The sequence below is a fragment of the Strix uralensis genome, chromosome 4, assembly GCF_047716275.1.
Source record: "Strix uralensis isolate ZFMK-TIS-50842 chromosome 4, bStrUra1, whole genome shotgun sequence".
Taxonomy (NCBI): domain Eukaryota; kingdom Metazoa; phylum Chordata; class Aves; order Strigiformes; family Strigidae; genus Strix; species Strix uralensis.
The window spans coordinates 29,254,676-29,277,198 of record NC_133975.1 but is presented as its reverse complement, the minus strand read 5'-3'; the positions used below and the strand labels follow the sequence as shown (position 1 = coordinate 29,277,198).

Genomic DNA, 22,523 nt, shown 5'->3' with positions numbered 1-22,523 from the left:
CTGGCGTGGGTTTTACAGCCCCAAAAACTAGGCAAGAAAAACTTAAGGATTTGTGAAAGATCACAGAGCACACCTACCACTGTTCTCAACCAAGGCAAATGCAGTCTAGTTTTTGCATAAACTAGAATGAGTTAGCAGTGTGGTGCCATGCATGGGATTACAGCAGAGATCAGGTTTATTAGCTGTGTAAAACTGTTTTACAGCTTCAGGTCAGAGTGACAGAAGCAGCTTAGATCTATTGCCAGAGCTGCACCAACACTTGTCAAATGACTGTGCCACCCAAGGTCTGTGGGTTGGCATCTAGTGGCTTATCTGCTATTTTGCATTGGCTATGTAAGTTTATTAGTGTTTTCACAACATTAAAATGCTGTAGGAGCTCAGCAGCCAGTCAGCTGTTTCAGTGTCTTGCTCTTGGTTATTAAATGGAAAAAAAAAAAAAAATTAGCATCCAAAACATTTGAAAAAGCAAGGAAAGCCAATCTGACCTTTTAGCTTTTCCTTGTTTGCTACAGCCTACTCCCAAATGTTGAGGCACTGTTGTGAGGCTTGTCTGCATGGTGATATCACTCTGAGAGGGGCAAACTGGAAGCCTTGCTGAGAGAAGTGTGGTGTTGGTTTATTGAGGTTTTTTGGTTCTTGTTCCCTCGCCTCCCCCTTCTGGAATATTTGTTTTCTTGGTTCACCCCGAGATGTCAGCAGAAGTACATGCAGCAGTGCTCTTGCACACAGCTTCACTTCCCTTGGTGCCTTCTGGGGACAGCTGTGCCACAGTATAAAGGGTGAAGTTAAAACATCTCACAGGAACCCAAACACCATGATCACTGACAAGAAGGCATAGGTTTGGTGTGTCCTTAATTTATTGAGATTGACATGATATAGGATAGAGGGGCTATTGAGGGCTGAGGGATCCTAAATCCATGGGCTGTTGGCCAGGCAATGTTTTCTTCTGGGGCTTTAATTTCTGGAGTCATTGCATGCCTTAACCATGTCAACTAAAAGTTCTCATGAATTTTTTGCATTTAAAAACAAGCAAACAGCTGCTTGTTACTGGTAAGTTTTCACTGCTTTGCAAATTAAGACAATTTCCATCCCATATAGGAATGGAAATTCAGTGTGTTTTCAGGAGTGAAACAAGCATTTAAAATTGTGCCTCTGCACAAATACCGCTGCTTTTCTGTTTCTTTTCCTTAATGCCTCCACTGAGTAGAAAGACTCATCTTCCACTAAAATCCACTTGTATTCAGATAGAAAAGTTCTACATGCAGTTGGCCAAACTATGTGAAGTCTAGGTCTGTGTCACTATTGTTTAAAGCTAAAATGTAATGTTTTCCCAACTACAGCTTTTTGTAGGATTGGCTTAACTTATTACAGAGCCAATCAAAGGTGCTGGTGTCAGAGGCGTATGAAGTGTAGAGGTCCAGAAGGCTTGGCTTTTCTGAAGATAATGCTGATAAAGGACATGAATGGAAACCAACATCAGTGAAGCAGCACTCCTGGCAGAGGAGTAAATTATGGGACAGATGTAGCTCTTCTCCAGCCACCTACAAAGATGTTCGGTGTCGGGGGGGGATGATAGTAAGAAACTGAACTGGGACAGGAGACCAGTGTTTGGCAGTTTTGGTGTATGGCAGAGGTGACTAAGTCATGCCATTGTTCATGACATGAGCAATGATGGAGATGATGGGGAGGTTTTTCTTCTTTGTGGTAATGGCGGTGAGTCTCACTGTTCTTCAGTATGATAAAATGGCTCTGCCTGGTGACTTCTAATCACAGATAAGGCCCTTACAGGTGATAGGTAAGTGATGCTCCAGCACAAAGCAGAATGAAGCACCATGCCATGCAACAACAAAAGCTTCGAATCACTATGGCAAATGGCTTCAGTTAAGGTTCCTGATTATATGGTGTAGATGTAGTCAAGTACAGCTTTAGCGGAATGAACCTATTGCCTATTATTTGCCTTACCTAATTGCATAAAGCTTGATTAAATAGTTACAGAATTAGCAGGTTTGCACCAGTAGACACTGAATGCTTAGAGATAAACATTCTGGCTAGTCATAGGACTTTCCAGATGGATCTGTTGTATCTGAGTGGATGTTTAGTTTTTCATTTATAGCAGGAATGATTTTTGTATCTGTTAGACTACAGTAATAAATTTACCAAGCTACCAAATAATTTGTCTTCCTGCTTGCTTTCAGCTGATTACAACATCTCTAGGTATCTCAGGATAATATGAACATCTGTTCCCTGGAGATTGACTCTCCACAGACAGTAATCATAAAGCTAATGAATGGAGTGGGGAATGGTGTTTATGAAACAACTAGGGACAGCTCTGCCTCTCTTTGCTAACTCTCATCCTAGTATTTCTTTTTCACCACACTGGCTTTCTGACACACCCTACAGCAAACTTGTTAGATGCAATAGTCCCATTTTCTTCAGAACAGGATAGAAAACCAGATAGTGACTCTGGGACTTGAACAGCTTGCTCTAACAGTTTGTGTTAGCAGATCATCAGAAATGGATAGTCCTGTCTCCTTTCCCACCCACTCTGAACTCTAGAGCACAAGACCAGAAGTGGGTCTCACTCCAGCACTCATCATGTTCTCAGGGAGAGATCTCCCATAATTTCTCATAATTTGAGTGAAATTGATTACTTTCCTGGTATGCTTTTCAGTTTGCTATTTTTGATGATAGAAGTGAATCTGACACCTAATTTGCACATGTTAAAACCGACTTAGGACAATGTGTTGTAAATAAATCTTGGGAGGAACATAAATTAGCATGGTTCAGGGTAACATAACTTCCCTGTTGTGGGTCAGAATGAAAATAACACTGTGGGGATATTATTCCACTTCTGTGCACTGGAGGATTCTTTTTTCTTTTTATGTAGTATTTGACGTTGGTCATCACTGAAGTTAGAACTCTAGAAGGACCTCAAGTCTTAGGCAGCATGACAACCCTGCTGTTCTAAGACAGCCAGATGACTGTTAATGCTTGAGTCTCCTGGATTACAGATGTGATAAAACAGGCAAACAAAAGTCTGTGTATTGAGCAGTGAAATAGTTGCAGATGAGAGAGACTTCTGCAAGAAATGTGGATATAGTTAATTAAGCATATGCATAGAGGGCAGGATGGAAGAATAGCTTGGTTTTGGCAAAACAAAATTCAGTAGACTTAGTAAAGCATTGTGTATTGCCTGCTGTAACAGTAGCTGCCGCAGTTTTGTGATGTGGATAATACTCTTTTGACTTATGTCTCATCTCAGGGGTCATCTAAGAAAGCTTGGTCCCTGCCCAGCACTTGTTATCATATACCCCCTCCTGTATCACCAACCTGATGTTTCAGAAAAGCTTTTCTGTTAGGTGAAAGATAAGTGTTCTGTGTGGAAACAGTGCTTTTATTTCTCCCTTTTTTGTATTTACAGGAACAATTACTGTTCTTTAATCCTGTTTTTTGTCAGTTTTTAACTATATTCTTTCTTCAAATTCTGTATGCAAATACTGCTTGTCATAAATATACTTATTTTCTACACCGTCGGTGTAGGTTCAGCAGTAGGTGTCAGTTCAATATTGGATGAACTGTTTAAATCCCTCCCCAAGCCTTTTCCTTCTCCATTTCATGGCAAGTCAAAGTCTAGCAACTGAAAGGAAATCACTATGGTTACAGCACCCAGTTCTAGCAGTGAATCGAAGATTTAAATCTTACCACTTGTAGCAAAGAATATGTATTTGAGACACTCCCAGACATTTAGGATCATGTTCGCAAGTGTTAAAACAGATATTGACAGTTTTAGATAATTCCACTACAACATTTTGCTTGTAAGACAGTGGTCTGCTATTATAAATGTCTTGCTTACATAAGAATAAGAAGTGAAAGAATACACACTAGTTTAAAATGCAGCTCAAAGCAGTGTCAGATTTTTAAAGTCAGAAATCTAAGATTTAATCACCACCTGGTTAGCAGTCTGTGTCAATACTGTCAGCCAAAAAAATGATTGAAACGTGCTTCCTTCCCAGCTGCAAATATTACAAAGACATCACTGTGGGCCATTTTTAGGCATTATGAGAGCTATGAACACTATGAAGCACCAGACTTTCAGAAACCTACAGCAGATTACTTTATGGCCCAGGTGGTTGGTACTTCCTATGTTGAGGTCTCTCACCTCAATTAGTAACTAATTGCAATCCAATTGCTTATGGATGGCAGAAAATAGCTGACCTACCACAGTTCTCTCTAGCAGACAGGTCTCCATCCATAAATCAAATTAACAACCCAAGACCAGAATTACATCGGGAGATTTGTTGAGATGCCCAGCCAGTGCATAACATCAAGTGTGCAAATTGACTTCAACAGGGTGGCTTGTGTGTGCAGTTAGATTTGGGCTTAAGTTTCTTATGGAACCAAAATCGGAACACAGATCTGTGTTTGATCTTTAGTTGCTTTAATCTGCCAAACCCATGCTGGGCTGGAAACTACATTGGTTTGTACTGGTGCTGCCATGATCAGTAATTCACTTAATCTTGTGCCTGATTTCAAGTGCCCAGTGTTCTCACTGAAATGGAAGCTGCTTGGGGGAATGTAGGTGCCTGAGCACTGTCAGAGCAGTACTGGGTGCTCTGCTCAGGGCCATGCCTCATGGGGAAAATCTGAACAAATAATTCTTTTACCCTGGCAAATGTTTCTTCTGGCTGTGGCTCAGGCATAGGAGTTAATCTGGATGGGGAATGCCTAATCTGGACCATTCTGTACATGATTGTACAGGGTTGTCTTTATGCTTAATGGATAGGAAAAGAAGGCTTAGAGTTCCCCAAGAATTGAATTTTGAGCAAGAGTACAGTAACTAGTGCAGATCAAGTGACTCTATATCACGAAATGTGACAATGTGGGTTTTTTATTGCATTGTCAGAATGGCGCTACTTGCTAATCTTGAAGGGCTCATTATTCTATAATATCTATTCTCTAGATTTTTTTTTTTAATGGAGAACTAGTTAGAATTTTTAAGAAAATCTTTAAGGAAATCCCATTCATAACATTTTTCTACATTATAGTTGTCAATAGCACATCACACTTTTCAATTTGATATGTGATATTTTTACTTTATGATATTAATTTTTTGAGTCTTTGAGGAAATTTACTTACAGTAAAATATTATATAAGATTTAATCTTTTCCATTTAGTGACTCATCCTAACCGTGGGCTTTTGTCCTGAATCTATTAAATTGGTTGTAGAATATTCTCCAGACAGCAAGTCTTTGAACTTTGTAACTAAGTCGACGTATCTCAAGCAGCTAGTACATATTTACTATGGCATTCTTTTTTTTTTTGTTTTGTTTTGGCATATGAATTAGGAGGCAGTGGCTGCTGCTATCACTTGACTTTTAGAATGAGGATGTTTGAAAGGAGGCATTGTTTCAGATTAAGCTTCATTTGTATTTGAGGCCTGAGATGAGTAATTGCTAACTCTTTTTGCCCTGGAGCTTTTTGTTTTGTTAATTGGTTTTTTTTTTGTTTTTTTTTTTTTTTAAGACCACAAGGCACAAAAGTAGAAACAGCTGGTGATGGAATAAAATGCAACATGTGCTCAGCAATTGTCAATCATGTCACTTCTTGTTTATTCTCTGATAACTGGTTTCCGAGATAAAAGAACTGTGGTAGATCTCAACGATCCAATGTTCAGTAAAACATCTTTGATTGTGTGATTTAATTTGGAGAAGATGGGAATTCATACAAGAACAGTGTCATGGTTTAACCCCAGCTGGCAACTAAGTACCACACAGTCACTTGCTCACTCTCCCTGCCCCACCCCCAACAGGATAGTGGGGAGGAGATTTGGAAGGGTAAAAGTGAGAAAACTCATGGATTTGAGATAAAAACAGTTTAATAATTGAATCGAAATAAAATAATAATAAATAAATTGTAATGAAAAGGAAAATAACAAAGAGAGAAAAAAAAAAAACAAGACAAACAAGTGATGCAAATGAAAGTGACTGCTCACCGCCAACCGACCGATGTCCAGCTAGTCCTGCAGCAGCAGCCCCCCCTGCCCATCTTCCCCCAGTTTTATATGCTGAGCATGCGATCATATGGTGTGGGATATCCCTTTGGTTAGTTGAGGTCAGCTGTCCCAGCTGTGTGCTTCTTGTGCACCCCCAGCCTACTCACTGGCAGAGCGGTGCAAGAAACAGAAAAAGCCTTGACTCTGTAAGCACTGCTCAGCAGTAATGAAAACAGCCCTGATTTATCAACCCTGTTTCCAGCACAAATACAAAACGTAGCCCCATACTAGCTACTATGAAGAGAATTAACTCTACCCCAGCCAAAACTAGCACAAACGGTAGAATGGCTAAGATACTGGATAAAAGGGGATGTGCCAGTAGTGGGAGCTGAACATAGAAGAAACATGTCAAGGGAGATTACAGGTGGAAATCCTTCAAGGATGAGGGCCTTTGGGACTAATTCTTATTTTCTCTTATATTTTCTCAAGCACAAAAAATCAAAATGTGTCAACAAAATGTGCAGCTGATATTAAAGTAAGGAGCCACTGTCAACATCATGGAGTATCAGAATATCACAATGATCATTTTGAATGCTGGGGCAGTAGAAGTGGGATTATATTCAATACTGAAAGGTCATAGACTGGGAGACTAATGATAAGGATTTATTTTAGAAACTGAGACCTTGTTGGGGAGTGGGATGGAAAAAAGAAGAAAGAGCTGAATATTTATCGATCTGATGTGTCACCCTTATGCAGGTGGGATAGAAGAAACAGGATCCTACTGTGTACTAAGTGATGTATGCCAGTTAAATCAGGGACAAATTGACCTTGCTATCCAAGAGCAAGCGGGGCTAGGAATGCTGAACATCATCCCAGTCATTCACAGAAGGACAAGTTAATCACGGAGGAAATTAATTCAGGCTGGGGCAGTTGCATAGAAGGGCTGTGGCAGTGGTCAGGTGAATGGAGAGTGGGGCCCTGAACTCCAGGTCCAGCCTTGTGTGACAGCAGCAGGCTTGGTTAATGGGAGTGGGAAATCTGTATGGGTAACCTGATGTCCGCTTATGCAAGCTATGTGTTCTGCTGGCTAGTGGTGGGTACCTCTGAGACAGTCTGCGGGCCTGAGCTATCACCAGCTAAGACCTGGCTGAAAAACTCTCTGAAAGGTATGAGAAATGCATAGCATCAGCAGTGGCTTTTAAAGGGTGAGATAGATGTGTACAATTGAGCACTTTTGCAAGACTGGCAGGGCTACCTTCTCTGACTTTCAACATGACACCTTTGCTTTACACGTTGATGCAAATCAACCGTCAAAAAGGCACTTCTGACAAATACTGTTTTACTGTCAGCATTGAAACTGTTGCTGGTAATGCTGGATCTGCCTCTCCTAAAGCTGTAGGTATTCCCTCACTTGTGTGCTGTGGGTATGAGAACAATTCATCCCTCCCCCAGCTTCAACGTTATCCTGATAACTCCAAGGATGTCTATAAGCTCTAGTGCGGCTAGGCTGCTGTGTGCTACTCCCTGCAGGCAGGAGAAGACAGTTTTGGAGAAGGTAACTTTAGTTTCAGTTGCATGGCGAAGATCTGGGTGTGGGGAGATATTCTTTATCAGGGGGTGAAGAGTAGGGTAGCTGTTTGATTGGAATTCTCATTTAGAACTTCATTAGGGTTTTCTGGGGAAGGTGATGGCTGAAGAATAGAATAAGAGCAGGAAGGTGAATGTGGAGAGGAGGTGGAGGGAGTGTGAAGTACCAGGGCAGGAAAAAGCAGTCAAGTGAGGGATCGCAGAAAGGCCAGCTCTTCGGAGACCAGAAAAGCGATCAGGAGGGATCAGAAGACAGTTTGGGAAATTATTTTTCTGAATAATATTTTAAGTGAAGTCAGGAAAATGCATTCCCTTCCACAAAGCTTTCACTTCTAAGGAACAGGTAAAATAAAAATGTAATAGAAGGAATTTAAGCAGCAATGTGCCAGGAAAGCCTGGGAAAGGAAAGAGGCAAGCTTGCACACCTTGTGCATTAGAAGGAAGAATGGGGTATTTAAGGTTTGTTGTGTTTTGTTGGTTTTGTTTTGGTTTTTTTTAGGTCAGCAGACAAATGGAAAAATAAAAATAATTTTGTATCACCCAAACCTAAAAACTTCAATTTTCTTGATGAAATGAAAATTCCTCTAAAATGTTTTTGAGCAAATGACACCTCATATTTGTGTGGGTTTTTAACTTTTTCATAAATAAGTATAGATGAATATACTATAAAAATATAATCTTAAAAATCAATATATCAGGTTGTTGACACAGTATTTTTTATGCTAGAGAAGTTGAAAGTCTTTATAAAATATGAGAAGAATTCCTGAATAATTTTTAATTGTTCTGAGAGAACTTTTCAACGTTCCATCTAAATGATTCAAAGTGTTTGGGTGTTCAGTTTCTTTCTAAGCTATACCTACACGTTTTTATATGAATTACAGAATTATGCAGGTTGGAGGGAAGCTCCAGAAAACTTCCTCCAGCTCACAGCATGTCCAACAAGATCAGGCTTCCTGGGCCCTCATCCAGTTGAGTTTTGAACATCTTCAAGGATGGAAACACAACTTCCCTGGGCAACCCGTTCTGGTATTTCATCACCCTCACGTGGGAAATCTTTATCCTTATGTTCAGTCAGAATTTCTCACGTTACAACTTGTGCCTCTTGTTTCTCGCCCTATCCCTATTATGTTCATAAGTTAAATGCAAAAAAGCTCACACTTGGGTACTGAAGTGAAAATTTCATTAGAGCTGGTTGTTAAAGATATTACGTGATGATACTGACTTCTTATATATTCATGCATGATGTTTTAACATTTTTTTTTGAACAGGCAATTTTTCAGCATTTAAATCACGTTAAAGTAGAATTATATGTGACTATGTAAGACAACATAGGGTTAAAAAGCTTCAAGTGTATTGTAATTATCTCTAAAATATCTTTTGCTCCATTGAGTTTATATTTGAAATTTTGGCTGAAGTGCTTAGTTTTGTAATTTCCTAAATGTTCTTCAGCTACAGGTGAAGGGGAAGTTCTCACAGACATGGGTTGGGTCAGTGATTTTGAACCCTCAGCTGTTGGGGAACATCTTTCTCCCATTCATGTGAAGGTAACCCAGAAAATTGTTTTCCTGAGGTAATCTCCTGCATTATTTTACCCTGTAATGTTCTAGTAATAGCACGTGTGTACTTCTGTAACATTTTTCTTCAGGTGTGTCAGGAAATAATACTGAGGATTCATTTTTTTTTTTTAACCATGAAATGCTGTCACATCTTAGAAGAATGACAGAAATAAGAGCTCACAAAGAATTAATCTAGAACATTTTTACTGTGATTAAGTTCTTATTAGTAAAGAAGAAAACAATAGTGAAAGCTTTGAGTCACTTTGAGTAACAGCTATTAAAAGTCAGGTGTGTTTTAATTTGTTTTATATTTTTCTCATATTCCCAAGCATGAAGAAAACTTGAAGTGGGGGGAAAAGGAAAGAAAAACATCCTCTGCTAGCATGCTTCTAGCAAAGAAATGTTGGGAATCAGATTTTGTAGGTGCTTGCTTACAGAGATGCACAGGTGATTTGAGAATGTATTCATCATTTTCTGTAGCTGGTGTTTGCAAATAATACTTTTTTTCTGGTCAATGTATTTTGATGTTTAGGTATATACCATAGAAATAAGAGTGTAGCTCAAGCAGTAAGTTTGTAGGAATGCTGCAGTGTATATCCTGGTTTAAGAACTGGCTTCCAGCTACAATTTTCATAATCATCTGCAAACTTAAGATAGGGAAAGATCTGACGTTTGATTTTAGAATACTAGCTCATTTCCTTTTCTTTTCTCTGTCTAAGGTATATCATATTTCTTTAATAAAGAAGACAGATTTCCCTAATAGAAGACGCTCTGATATTATGATAAAGGAGCATAACAGAAACCGTAGGGACTAAGATAGTGTTTGCATTACTTTCTCATCTGTTTGCAAATATTGTTTCATATCCATTTTTACTTTGTGGCTGTTTTGTGTGGCTATGACTCAGATATCTCCTATTCAAGCCGTGGTGTTCCTGGCTCCCTCCATCTCCTGAACATATGCTGTAAAGCCACTAAAGCCTCTTGTTTTTTATATGTTCTTAGTCTAAAATACTGAATTACTCTGTTATTTTCACAAGCTCTAATATACGTTTCAGGGATGTTCACATGAACATATAATTTGATCTACTGAACTTTGACACTAGTTTTCTCAGGTATTTTCTCTAACTTTTTATTTTGATTACGCTCTCCTGTCAGGAGGAATATTCAGCCTTGACTTAGAACAAAGTTTTTGTCTGCTGCCACTCAATCATAAGCCAGTGAGCAGGCTGTTTCTTTGTTTCCTTAACTGAATTTAGAGGCAGTGGGACCTGGGTTCAAGCCCTTTTCTTGAAAGGAGTTATTATTTCTGATGAACAAGTAACTACATATCTTTATGAATTTTGCCATGCCCAGCAGAATTGGGCTAGAGCGCTCTGTCTTATCCACTCTATGAAGGTCTGTAAACATCTGAAATACCATGGGAAGATTTATGTAACATAGCAAGTAGCAAAACCAGAAAATTATTATTATAAGAAACTTAACATGGGATTCACAGAGCTCCTTAAGCAATGAAAAGCAGCATACTAGCTTTCCACAGGAAAACTAGTAAGGGCAGGTGATGACTGCCTTTGGAAATTGATGCTCTTTTCTGACAAATGCATTAATTTATAATGGCTGGTAGCGTCAGCTGTAGGCAACCTCCCTGATCTAATAAAGACAACTCTTACATTTCACAGATACTGAAATCTAAATTTGGCTTTTGATGCCAGACTGTATCAATGTTTTAATTAAGGGAACCTATAATCCTTCTTTTAGCTGTTACTTTCCACTGTGTGGCCACATGTAGCTTTTTGTCCCACAGTGAGGAGGTAATTTCCAAAATGCTTGCTGAGAGACAAATAATTAGACTTTTGGGGATATTATTGGAGAATCCGACACTAAATTCTGTGATTATACATTCTAGCCATTTGATCCTTGTTGTGAGTTTTTCCTTCCATGCTTCTATTTCTCTAGCAAGTTACATAAATTTTATGTATATTTGTCTTTCCTGTTTTATACACATTGAACTTTCAAAACCCTACTTTGTAACTGAAGCAGAGTTAATTAGCCCACCCTAAAGTTCAAATACCCTCATTAATATGAGCTGTCCAGGTTTGCTAGTTATCAGGGATTACTGAATAATGATTCCATCAACAAAATTTATAATTTGCTTGTACAGACTATGCAAAGTGAAAGAAGCAAAATTTGCTGAATGCTTTGTTCACAAGAAATTACATGTTAAGTAAGCACAGACTTCTGGATTGGCTTGCCAAAGGATTTCTCTTTCCCATCAGTGACACACGGCTGGACTTGTAAAGCATGAGGATTAATTCAATGTATTGTTGTAGTTTTTTAGTTTTCTTAATACACATTATGATATACTTTTCAGCTCATTCTAGGTAGCACATCATCCTCCCCCTGCCCCCCCCCGACCCCCACCCGAAAGTCTAAAGCCTACAATCTGTTAGACATATGCTTTAAAGTGTAGCTTGCTTGGAAGAGCTTCATACTTTTCACAGAAGTTGGAAGATGCTGCATGGAAAGGGTACCTGCAGCAGTTATTTTCCACTTGTACAGGGAACTACAACAGCCTATGGAGTTCAAGGGAATGAGGTTTCTATTATATGTTCCTAACTTACTTTTCTTCACTGGATCCAATGTATTTTAGCAGTGTTACCTTTAGCGGATAACTGTAATTTCTCTTGAGTATGAAAGTAGAAAATATAAATATTTCCATCAGTTTTGCCCTAAGTCAAGTTTATGTGATGCTTGAACAGCTAGCCCTTCTTCCTGCTTCTTATGTCCTCCTAATTTAATTCCAGCATAATCTTAATGGGAAGCATTATTTTGGATACATATAATGGAGTCCACAGCCAGTGCCCTGGCCCACAGCAGACTTCCAGGTGAAACTGAAGGAACAAGTAATAATCTCCAGAGCTCTAATGGGCAGGGACCTGAAATTTTGCCTTCTTATGCCATATTGTCACTGGTTCAATCTACACAGAGCAGGTGTTCTCTGCTGTACTCTCATTAGCCCTGGTCCACCAGTCGTCCCAACCAGAGGACCTACTGAAACACCTAGTGGCTTTCATTTACACACATCCATAAGTTTCCTTTGGGAAGAAGCCCAGATGAGCTGGAGAAATGCTGGGCCAGCACAATCTTCTTGCCGCAGGAGCAGGTGGCAAAGGCCATTTGTGACCTGGAAAGCAGGGTAGGTGAGCAACGGGGTGCCCGTGCCCCTCAGGCAGGTCTGTGCAGCTCTGCTGATGACAGTGGATATGCCAGCACATTGCTAATCTGCTGGAGAGTGTGCTATGGGAAGGGTTACTCTGTGAAAAGTCCTTGGTACTGGGACATGACCCAGCCTGTTTTGCTAGACTTCTAGCACACCCCAAAGTATGCTACCTCTTAGTCATGGCGAAGGCAGTGGCTTCAGGATTGGAGTTCATTTTTGTAAGTAGTCTTGAGCATTTTTGCATGTTTTGATCACCAGAGGATGGGCAAACATATCTATATTTGATGACTGCTATAAATAATGTAAGCAGATTATTTGAACTGAAAAGCTCTGTGGTCTCCTGGAGGAAGTGAGCCACTGCTTTCATGTTTTTTAGGTCCTCATATGGCATTTGAGAAGTCCCAATCACATGTTTGTTTTGTAATGTTTCAGAGCTTTTGGTAAGAGTTCTACTTTTCTTTGACAACACACAAATTACTTTGTGGGTAACATTTTCTTCTGGCTTATGACTGGACTTTTTGTTAAATAACAATGTTGTTTTAAAAAAAAGGTAATAAATGTTGACTTTTTTTTTCTCTTGTTGTGCTTTTGGTGCTTTTGCATCTGCCACGTTTTTCTTCCTCTTCTGTCATTTCTAGCTGGATGCAATTAATAAATACATGCCAAAGATATCTATCTCTGTACCATGTTTCTTCCAGCTGGTCTTGCCGAGTTTATACCAAGCTATTTCTTGGTGTGTTCCTTCAGGGACTTCTTGGCTGGCTGTCTGGGAGCCACAGAAGTGCTATGGGAATTGCTCCTTCACTTTGTTCGATCCTAATGAATGCTGGGGTGGTGCTGGTCAAGAAATGCTTTCTGAGACTCAGGGACAAGAATACACATTTTTTCTGGATTAGAATGTTAAAACCATCTTGTGTTGATACTGATCATTACAGAAGTAACTGTCATTTAAAATTTTTTATATTAAAGTTTAAGGGTATAATAAGGCTTGCCATGGTGGACTGTTCTTTCATTTGTGTTCAGTATGTACCAGCTTGATTTATTGTCCTTAGCTTGCATTTAATTAACATTCAGCCTCTGACGCTGGTAGGACAAATTGCCTCTTCAGCTACGTGGCATGAGAGTTCTGTGTTTTCATGTTTTCCTCTCATGTATATTTTCAGCAACCCCCCAAAGGAAAGAGCAGTTTTGCTCACTCACTTGTCCACAGTAAGTAGACCATAAATGTTCTGATTAAAATCCTGTATCTATGTAGGTAGGGGAAGCAGACCTGAAATAGAAGTTATGTAGCCATCTGAGATGAAGCATGCCTGTAAGAAACAGCTACACCTCAGACAAATAAGTAAAAGCCCTGGCTGTTACTGGGTCCCTGTTAGAACAATGTTTAATACTGCATCTGTATAAGATTCAGCAAATTAGCCCTACATGTCGGTTCTGGTCCAATGACTGGTATGGCAGGAGAAAGAAGCTTATTATCTCTCTATTCCTTACAACTCCAGGAGAACTGGGAGAAAGGACTGTTCATCCACAGGTAGTCCTTTTCTCCATCACTCAGGAAAACTGGAAGGATGTTTTGTGCCTTCTGACCTTTCAAGTGCCTGTAGTACTGGCAGGCACTATCTGGTCCTTTGGGGGAAGCTAAGATCTAAGTGCATCAGAACCTTGTGATAGCACATGTACACTTCATCTCATAGTAAATTATTCTTCATGAACACATGTCTACTGGAAGGAAAACAAAACTTGCCAAGTACTTCATTAGTGAGGTTTCAATGAGTGTTAACTGATTTATGGGATGTTTCTTTTAGTTAAGTCTTGGGTTTGTACTTCTTGTGCTGGCCAAACTCCCAGTAGCTTCATTGAAAGCATGAACTTCAACACTTGAATGAACAAGAACACAAGAAGGAAGGAGTTTAGAAAGGACTACCTACAGAACCTGATGACAAAGTCTAAGGGACTACATGGCACTGTAAGACTTTTACAAAAGCCTTATGTAAATAGGTCATCTGCCCCACTGAGTGGTGGCAGATGTTAAAACAACTGTTTTGTAACTGAACTCTGCTCTGCGCTAAGAGCTGTCTACAGAGATTTGAGTCAAATCCCTGTGATAAACATCTTTGGAATGGTCTCATAAACATTGTGCCAAGCAAATGTAAAATAATTTTCAAAAAAATAGGAAATTAAAAAGATACACAAAAATTAAATTGGCACACATATGAATGGGCACTATTAATTTAGCTGTTTTGCAGAATATGGTGTTGCTAATCCTTTGATTAGCATAAGACTCTGAGGTATTTTTAGTTTAGATTGTCAGCCCAGTTATACTAAGGTTATTATTTCTCTCTCCAAAGGACAGTTTTCTGAACAAAGGTCTCCAGGCAATCACATTAGGAATCTGACATGTGATACCAACAGTCTCTTTCGGGATAAACTCTCAAAGGCTTCCATGGTTTGGAAAGGGAAAGTAGAAAAATAATCCCTGAAAAATGTCCTGATGGAGATTTGTTTTCTTTAAGTGTTTTTTCTTTGACATACTATGGACCTTCATGCAGACCATGGTGTCAATTGTTTTTGCCTTAACTCCCTGGACCATTAACAATTCTACAATTACACCCAGGACTTTAAAAGCCAGACACAAACCCCAGATATATGCCAGGTGCTGAAACAGTCCCAAAGAGCACATCTCTGGGTTTTAGCACTTTTTAAAAAATTAGGCCACTTATTTCAGGACTTAAATAAGAATCACAGAATCGTCTAGGTTGGAAAAGAATTTGCAAACAAGGAGAGAGACTGTGTGAAGAGGGAGACACCTTTTTATTTCTATCCTTTTCTATAGTTTCAGACTTGTTGGAAGTCTCCACCTGTAGTCACGCTGTCCCTCCCAAACATACTTACGCCATTGACAATGAGATGGTAGACAGCTGGCAACATCAAGCTGTGCACACACAGCAGGAACTTGTGTCAGATGTCATTTGAGTCAAGTTGGTGATGGATTTCCCAACATTTGTGAGCTGGGCTGGAGGGGTAGTGACAAGCCTCCCTGGAGTCTCCTTGTTCGTAGGGGGATTAAAACTGTATGAGGGTTGTTACAGCAAACAGGAAAAAAATGTCAGGTTGAACTTTGGTAAATCAGGAAGAGAAAAGCTAATCTCTCATCTCAGTTGTCATGAAGATAATTAAATATGAGATTTAATAGATAGGGATAAAAGAAAAGACAGGAGCAAGGACACAGTGTCTAGATTGGAGAGGCAGTGTATGCGTTTCTAGAGAGCATAATGGAACTAAATTTTATTGTTTGTATGTTTTATATGTTAAAAACTGGGTCATTAATTATGGGTGTGGTCCCACAGAATTAGGGAAGCAGAAATAATTATTGTAAGTTTTAAACCAGATTTCGCTAGCACAGATGTCTGTGTTTGCATAGAAAAAAATCCTAGAAGGTGCTCATACACTGTACAACTGCAAGGATCAATGCTACCTTATCCTGACGAGTTTAAGAAAAGAAGCAAGGAAGAAAGTGAAACAAGGTTGGTTGTACTTTCTGACTAAACATAATTAGAAAAGGCAAAAAGACAGTCAGCCAGCCAGCAGAAGATAAGATTCTTGAGCTGTGTTCACAGGGGTTATTAGAAGAGGTGAATGAAACTGCTGGTAGATGAGTAGCTAGCTGACTGAAAGGAAGAGAGAAGAAAGGCTACCAGGGCTATTGGTTGCTATTAGAGCACCAGGCTACCAATTTCAGAATCTAAGTCAAAACTCAGAAGCCCAATTTTAGGCTACAGTTTTGACATCCGAGACCCCTTTTGAGCCAGAACACAGCCTTGTCCACTGTGTATCCTGTGTTGTTGATGCTAAAATCACTGGAAAGAGATGAGCGTGTTGTGATGTGTTTACACAGCACTTCACTGAGGGTGCTAAGAGCTACCTCATCATAACGAAATATAATTCTAAATTATTTTCATTTATTTGTTATCACATTGAGTCCCTTAGAGGTATTAGCACTAGGTTTATCTTTGCAATGCTTGCTGAGGTAGGGAAGTTGCTCTGGAAACACTGGTTGTCATATAGGCCTGATAGGTACAGAACATCAGAATGTGAAATTGTTTCACTGTGATTTTAAAAATTCTTTTCAATTTTTAGTAATAAATAAGTTTCTACTTAAGCTCCATTGTTTTATTTTAAATAATTAATGTGTATAATTAATTTGGGACTTGGCCTAAAAAAGGTGACTCAGTCACAGAAATCAAGCAGATGTGTTGAGAGTAGTCAGTGGTGCCAGGGTGTCATCTTGTGTCAGAACAAGTGGCAAGATTTACCCAGGAAGACAAACTCTCTAAAAAGGCTCTTTAGGTGACTCTCTCCTGCCTGGGTACTTTGGTTTCTGTTAAGCTTAGCACTGTAGTTCCCTAGCACAGAGGCTGAGCTCTGTTAAGACTAAAGAGTGTGTGCAATAGAGAACTGGGGAGAGAGGATTTAATGAGCTTGTGGAGAGCCCATAGGCAGGCATCCTCTGTACCTTCTTATTCAGTCCTGTGAGGCCAGCGGGAGTGATGATGGAGGGCTCCTGATCAGGAGCTGTGGATCTGGTAGCTGCCTCTCCATTGCTGTACTGAGGTAGCCTTCCACCTTACCTGTTGGGCAGCCCTTAGAGCCTGTTTCTGGAACAACCTGCTTACCATTTTTTGGGACATGCACAGGCACATACACACCTGCTGATGGTCATTTCACATACTAAAGGCTTGATTTAGTTTCTTACTTTCAAGGTATCAGAGAGGTTCAGTGTGACATATGCCATCTGAACTTTCAAAACAATGGGGGACATCTTGTGTGTGAGTTCTCTAAAGGACCACAGGCATGAGATGACAACAAATGAGGCACTTGACAGCCCAGTAACGGCATTTGAATAGTAGCTGGAATTTGGGCACTTGCTAATTGAAACATTGGTACCTATTGGCTCACTTAAAGAAATTTCTTGAATTACTCAGCTGAAGGCAAGCTACTAGTTATAATTCCCTGAAATATCATCGTTTTGGTAATTTATTATTTCTCAACACTACTTTTTCCTAGCTCTAGTTGGGTGTTGTTGCACTGGTCCTGCAATATTTTGAAAGTTTTTATTGCTTATTCTTATTTTTAAGAAGTTAATATACATTGACTCTATCAAGTTCAGATAGAAAGCCCAGAAGTATTGTATATGAGGATTAGTTCAGAGAAGGTCAAAACAGGTGACTAGTGTTTCCTGCTGCTGGTCTTTAGGGAAAAAATAATTTCTCCGACGGTATCTGTTGCACCTACTGTCAATGTGACATGTATTCCTTGTTTTGAGTGTAATGACTTAATTCTTACAGTACTTCTTAATCTCCTCCTTTATTGGTCAGTTCATGTATTTTTGCACAACATGTTGAGCACTTCTTCCTCCCAACTCTGATATTTTTCTGCTGCTGAGGCTTTCTCATTCTCTGCTTGAGTTGACTAGTTAAGACAGACTGGAGGCGCTGGCACATGTGAATACTTGTTTCCAAACTATTGGCTGTCTGTTGAAAAATTCAGTGGGACCCTTATAAAATGAGCTGTCAAATGGTTCATCTGGAGAGAGTCTGAGATGCTGTGGCAAAGCAACACCATGTGATAAATATGAAATTTGACAAGGGAGGGCTAAGTAAGTTGGTGGCCTTTGAACTCAGGGATATTCAACTCAGAGTCCTGGACCCATAAATTGAAGCTGCAGACTGTGTAAAATAAATGGGATCTGTGGTCACCACCTTCATTAAAATCCACCCTTGGTTTTTGTGCTTCCTACATCATGCTGTTGCCAAGTAATAAAAATTCAATTCCTTGTGAAATGAAAATCATTTTAGCCCTAAAATGCTGTCAGAATTTTAAAAAATATGGTTACTGTGTTTTACTTTACTTTGTGTGTGCTATTTAGCCATACCAGAGTTTTCTTTACTGTTTTACTTATAATGATTCCTTTCATGCTTTCAGTGGCTTGCTTTGCAAGACAGTCAGGCTAGCCTTAGTATAGATTTACTGCTGCTAAAATATGTCATGAGAATAATGGGATTAACTGTACAGGTGACAGGTAAGGCTGATTAATCTATCATCCTCTACCATAAGCAGTTTCAGAAATTAATTATTTTTATTTTCTGAATGACCTTCATAAGCCATCTATGCCTGATGTCTTTAGATGCTGAAAATCTAGACCTTCAAGCTATATGATAAACTCTGAAGGGGGGGGGGGGGGGGAAAGGCGGGGGGATTTTAACAGACTATTCAAAACCAGTCCCATTATACCATTAACAAACAATTTTTAATGTCTTTTTGCAAATTAATAAGCTATTAGAAGTAAGCAGTGGAAACTTACAGTATCTGTGCAAGAATGATTGTGGTGAGCTCATACTAACTTTCTCATGTTTCTTCTTGGTCTTAGCTTCTCTATGCCTCAGTTCACTCACCTGTAAAATAATAAATCTTGCCTATTTCACAGGCCTGTTCTGAGCCTTAATTAATTGCACTCTTTAAAGAACTATAGCTATTATACAGTGATACATAAAATGTCACACTGTAATTGGTGTAAGAAATGAAACATCCAAATAGCTATACGTGAGAAGGGATATGTCTCTTGAAGGCACTTTTAGCTTTCTTTGCTGCAGTAATTTGAGAAGCAGAAAGGAATAGAAATGAAAAAATAAATCAGTATAATGTTTCCTTTGCTGCTAATTTTGGAAGACTTGTTTAAAGTGGGAATGTGTAGACTTCAGAAAACCAGAGACAAAACAAAGACTGCACAGTGTCCTCAGCCTAGAAATAAGGGACTGGAACTCAAATATTGAAGGCATCCTGCTAACCTACCACCTACTACAATATACCAGCTGAATCCTTTGAAAAGCTATAGTTTTTGGTACTAGAAATGATGTCTTTGTAGTCAGTATCTTTTCTGAGACCTTTTTATGCTTCAGAACCAATGCAAAGTCAGTCTACTTGTCATTGCCTGGGGAACTGCAAGTATTTCATTTCTCTGAAGGCCCACAGCGTTTCAGTACATTTCTGCTTGGATTTTCGGTAGCCTTGCAAACCGAAGTGATTTTTGGATTGCTTAGGAGGCAAACTGCCTTTTCATCCTTTAAAGTAGTTTGGATATAGCATCAACTCTCAACTCAATTAGTATCTATTACTTAAAACACTCCCTGCAGCTACCCTACAGTAGAGAATTAACATTTGGTTAAGAAATTTGCAATTCCTTGATGCAAATCCCAGAGGGAAACGTATATACACACACAGACACATACGCGTATACACACATATATAAAAGAGGGGTTTTTGATACCTTACTATGGCACCCTTTGATTTAAATTGATGGATGTCCCTACAGAAGGAGGAGGTGTTGGAAAAGGTCTGAAAAAGCCTGGATGCTCATTGTTCCATGCGACCAACAGGAAAAAGGTGCTAGGAATCCTAAAAATGCATAGGTACCATATTGGGCTATAGCAAAAGGAAAATATAGACAAGGATGTTGGAAGACTGTGTTCAGATAGAACTCCCGGGTGATGACTACAAGATTATTTTTGTGAGCTCTGTTCAGCTATGCTACAGCTGAGGGGGATAGTCTATGCTTTGCCCTGAGATTGGCATAGAAGGAATCAGAAACATGAGGGAATAAACACAAGGGGAGACCAGTGGATATTGTTTACCTAGACTTCAGTAAGACTTCTGATACTCTTCTTTACAATCCTCATAGAGAAGGTGATGAAGTATGGGCTGGCTGAACAGCCAGTGATGTGGACTGAAAACTGGCTGAACAGCCAGGCCTGGAGTATGGTGATTAGTAGCACAAAGTTTAGTTGGAGGCCAGTAGCTAGCAGTGTACCCCAGGGGTTAGTACTGGGTCCAGTCCTGTTCAACTTCATCATTAATGGCCTGTGTGATGGGACAGAGTGTACCTTCAGCAAGTTTGCTGACGACACCAATCTGGGAGGAGTGACTGATATGCCAGAGAGAGTCATGCTGTCATCCAAAGGGACCTTGATTTGCTCAAAAACCTCATGAACTTCAACAAGAAGTGCAAAGTCCTGCACCTGGGGATGAATAACCTCATGCATCAGTATATGCTGGAGGACACTCACCTGGAAAGCAGGTTGGCAGAAAATGGACTTGGGGGTCCTGGTGGACGCCAAGTTGAACATGAGCCAGCAAGGTACCCTTGCCACAAAGAAGGCAAACGGTATCTTGGGCTGTGTTAGACAAAGTATTGCCAGCAGGTCAAAGAAGATGATCCTTCCCTCCCTACTCAGCACTGGTGAGGTCACAACTGGAGTGCTGTGTCCAGTTCTGAGCTCTCCAGTACAAGAGAGATATGGACATATTGGAGAGAGTTCAGCTAAAGGACCACAAAGATGATAAAGGGACTGGAGCTTCTCTCATATGAGGAAAGGCTGTGAGAGCTGGGATTGTTTAGCCTGGAGAAGAGAAGGCTCAGGGGAGATCTCATCAATGTATATAAATACCTGAAGGGAGAGTGCAAAGGGGACAGAGCCAGGCTATTTACAGTGGTGCCCAATGACAGGACAAGAGTCAACAGGCACAAACTGAAACACAGGAGGTTCCTCCTGAACATCAGGAAGCAATTTTTTACTGTGAGGGTGATTGAGCACTGGCACAGATTGCCAAGAGAGGTCATGGAGTCTCCAGCCTTGGAGATATTCAAAAGCCATCTGGGCATGGCCCTGCACAGCATGCCCTCAGTGGCCCTGCTAGAGTAGAAACATTGGACCAGACTACCTCCAGAGGTGCCTTCCAACCTCAATGATTCTGTGATTTTTATCTATGTACAGTCTACTAGAAGCTTGCAGTTTTTAAGTGGTTTAAATCCTGGATGTTTGTGCTGCCACAAAGTCTACTGAGGAGAATTTGGCCTTTCTGACTTATGGAATCACCCTTCACCAATACGTGTTTATGCTGTAGATGGAACTGTTTACTGAGATCACCCAAAAGGTGAATTAGGTTTGAATGGGTTTATCTAAGCTGTACTGCTTCACACATTCAGCTAGCACATTGCATGCTGCATTAGCTGCTTTCTGCCTTATTACCCTATAAAGCTCTAAATGTTTTGGGACTTTGTTATTGCAGAGAATTGGCTTTCCACATCTGATACCTCTGCTGCTGCAATTAGTGTTAATGTTTGAACTAACAACCAGTTTTAAAAGAGATGGGATAAAGTGGAAACATCTCATGAACAGTAATAATCTGTATACCTTTTTCCTTCATATCACAGCAAGCTGAGAAGTGAGAAATGCAGGCAGGTGAAAAAGAATGTGACCTGCTCTAGGGACTCTGAGTTGATATATGGTATTAAGAGGTGTCTATTATAAGCAAGGGAAATCTCCAGGCGTGCATTCTTTAGAAAGAACTTGAAAATCTTGAAACCTCATTTTGCAAGTGTTTTTGTTCGTTTAACTTCTCAGTGAAATTTCTGGGTACATGACTTGTCTCCTCCCCCTACTTTTGCAAGTTTATGAAGACTAGCCCAAAAGTTTAGTGGCAAAGACATTCACTGGCAGGGTACGCTGGGCATGTGATGAGCTTAACTAGCCAAAACAGTTCCCAGAGTTCCAGACTTTTTGCTTTGACCTCTACATATCATTTCTGTGGTAGAATAGTCATTTTGTTTCTGGTATTGATGTCTGTTCAAAATGATGCTAGGTCTGTTGTTGTGCCTTATAACATGGGCTGTTAAAACCAAGCATCCATGTATGTGTCTAGGAAGCCTTTAGAAGATCCATTCTGAAGGGGATTTGGTAGAGATGAACAGCTCCAAACACTAGTATGATACGAACTAGATTCACTCTTCATACTGAAAGGGAGATTAATTAGATTTTTCTATTTACTTTAAATCATAGACATCACATTTATTTCAATCCAGTTTAAAAATAATGAAATTAGTGGGATTTTCTTCATGTGGAATATGTTAATACACAAGGTAGATAATTTATATTCTGAAGTGTTGGTTTTGCAGTGCTTTCTAGCAAGGTTAATGGGTAAAGATCTGTGGTAATAAAGAACTGTACTGAGTAGTCTGACATTGAAATGAGTACAAGGAATAAATCTAGTGCTAATCAGGTAAGACATATCAAAATGATGTTCCTTAATCACCTGTTGTGTTATTATGAGGAAAGTC

General features: G+C 39.7%; 1 protein-coding gene across 6 annotated transcripts in view; it reads right to left on the bottom strand.

Moving 5' to 3' along the window:
* Window positions 1-22,523, bottom strand: part of GABRB1 (gamma-aminobutyric acid type A receptor subunit beta1) — a 137,511-nt gene that overhangs the window by 80,609 nt on the left and 34,379 nt on the right. The gene's annotated exons all lie outside the window — the stretch shown is intronic.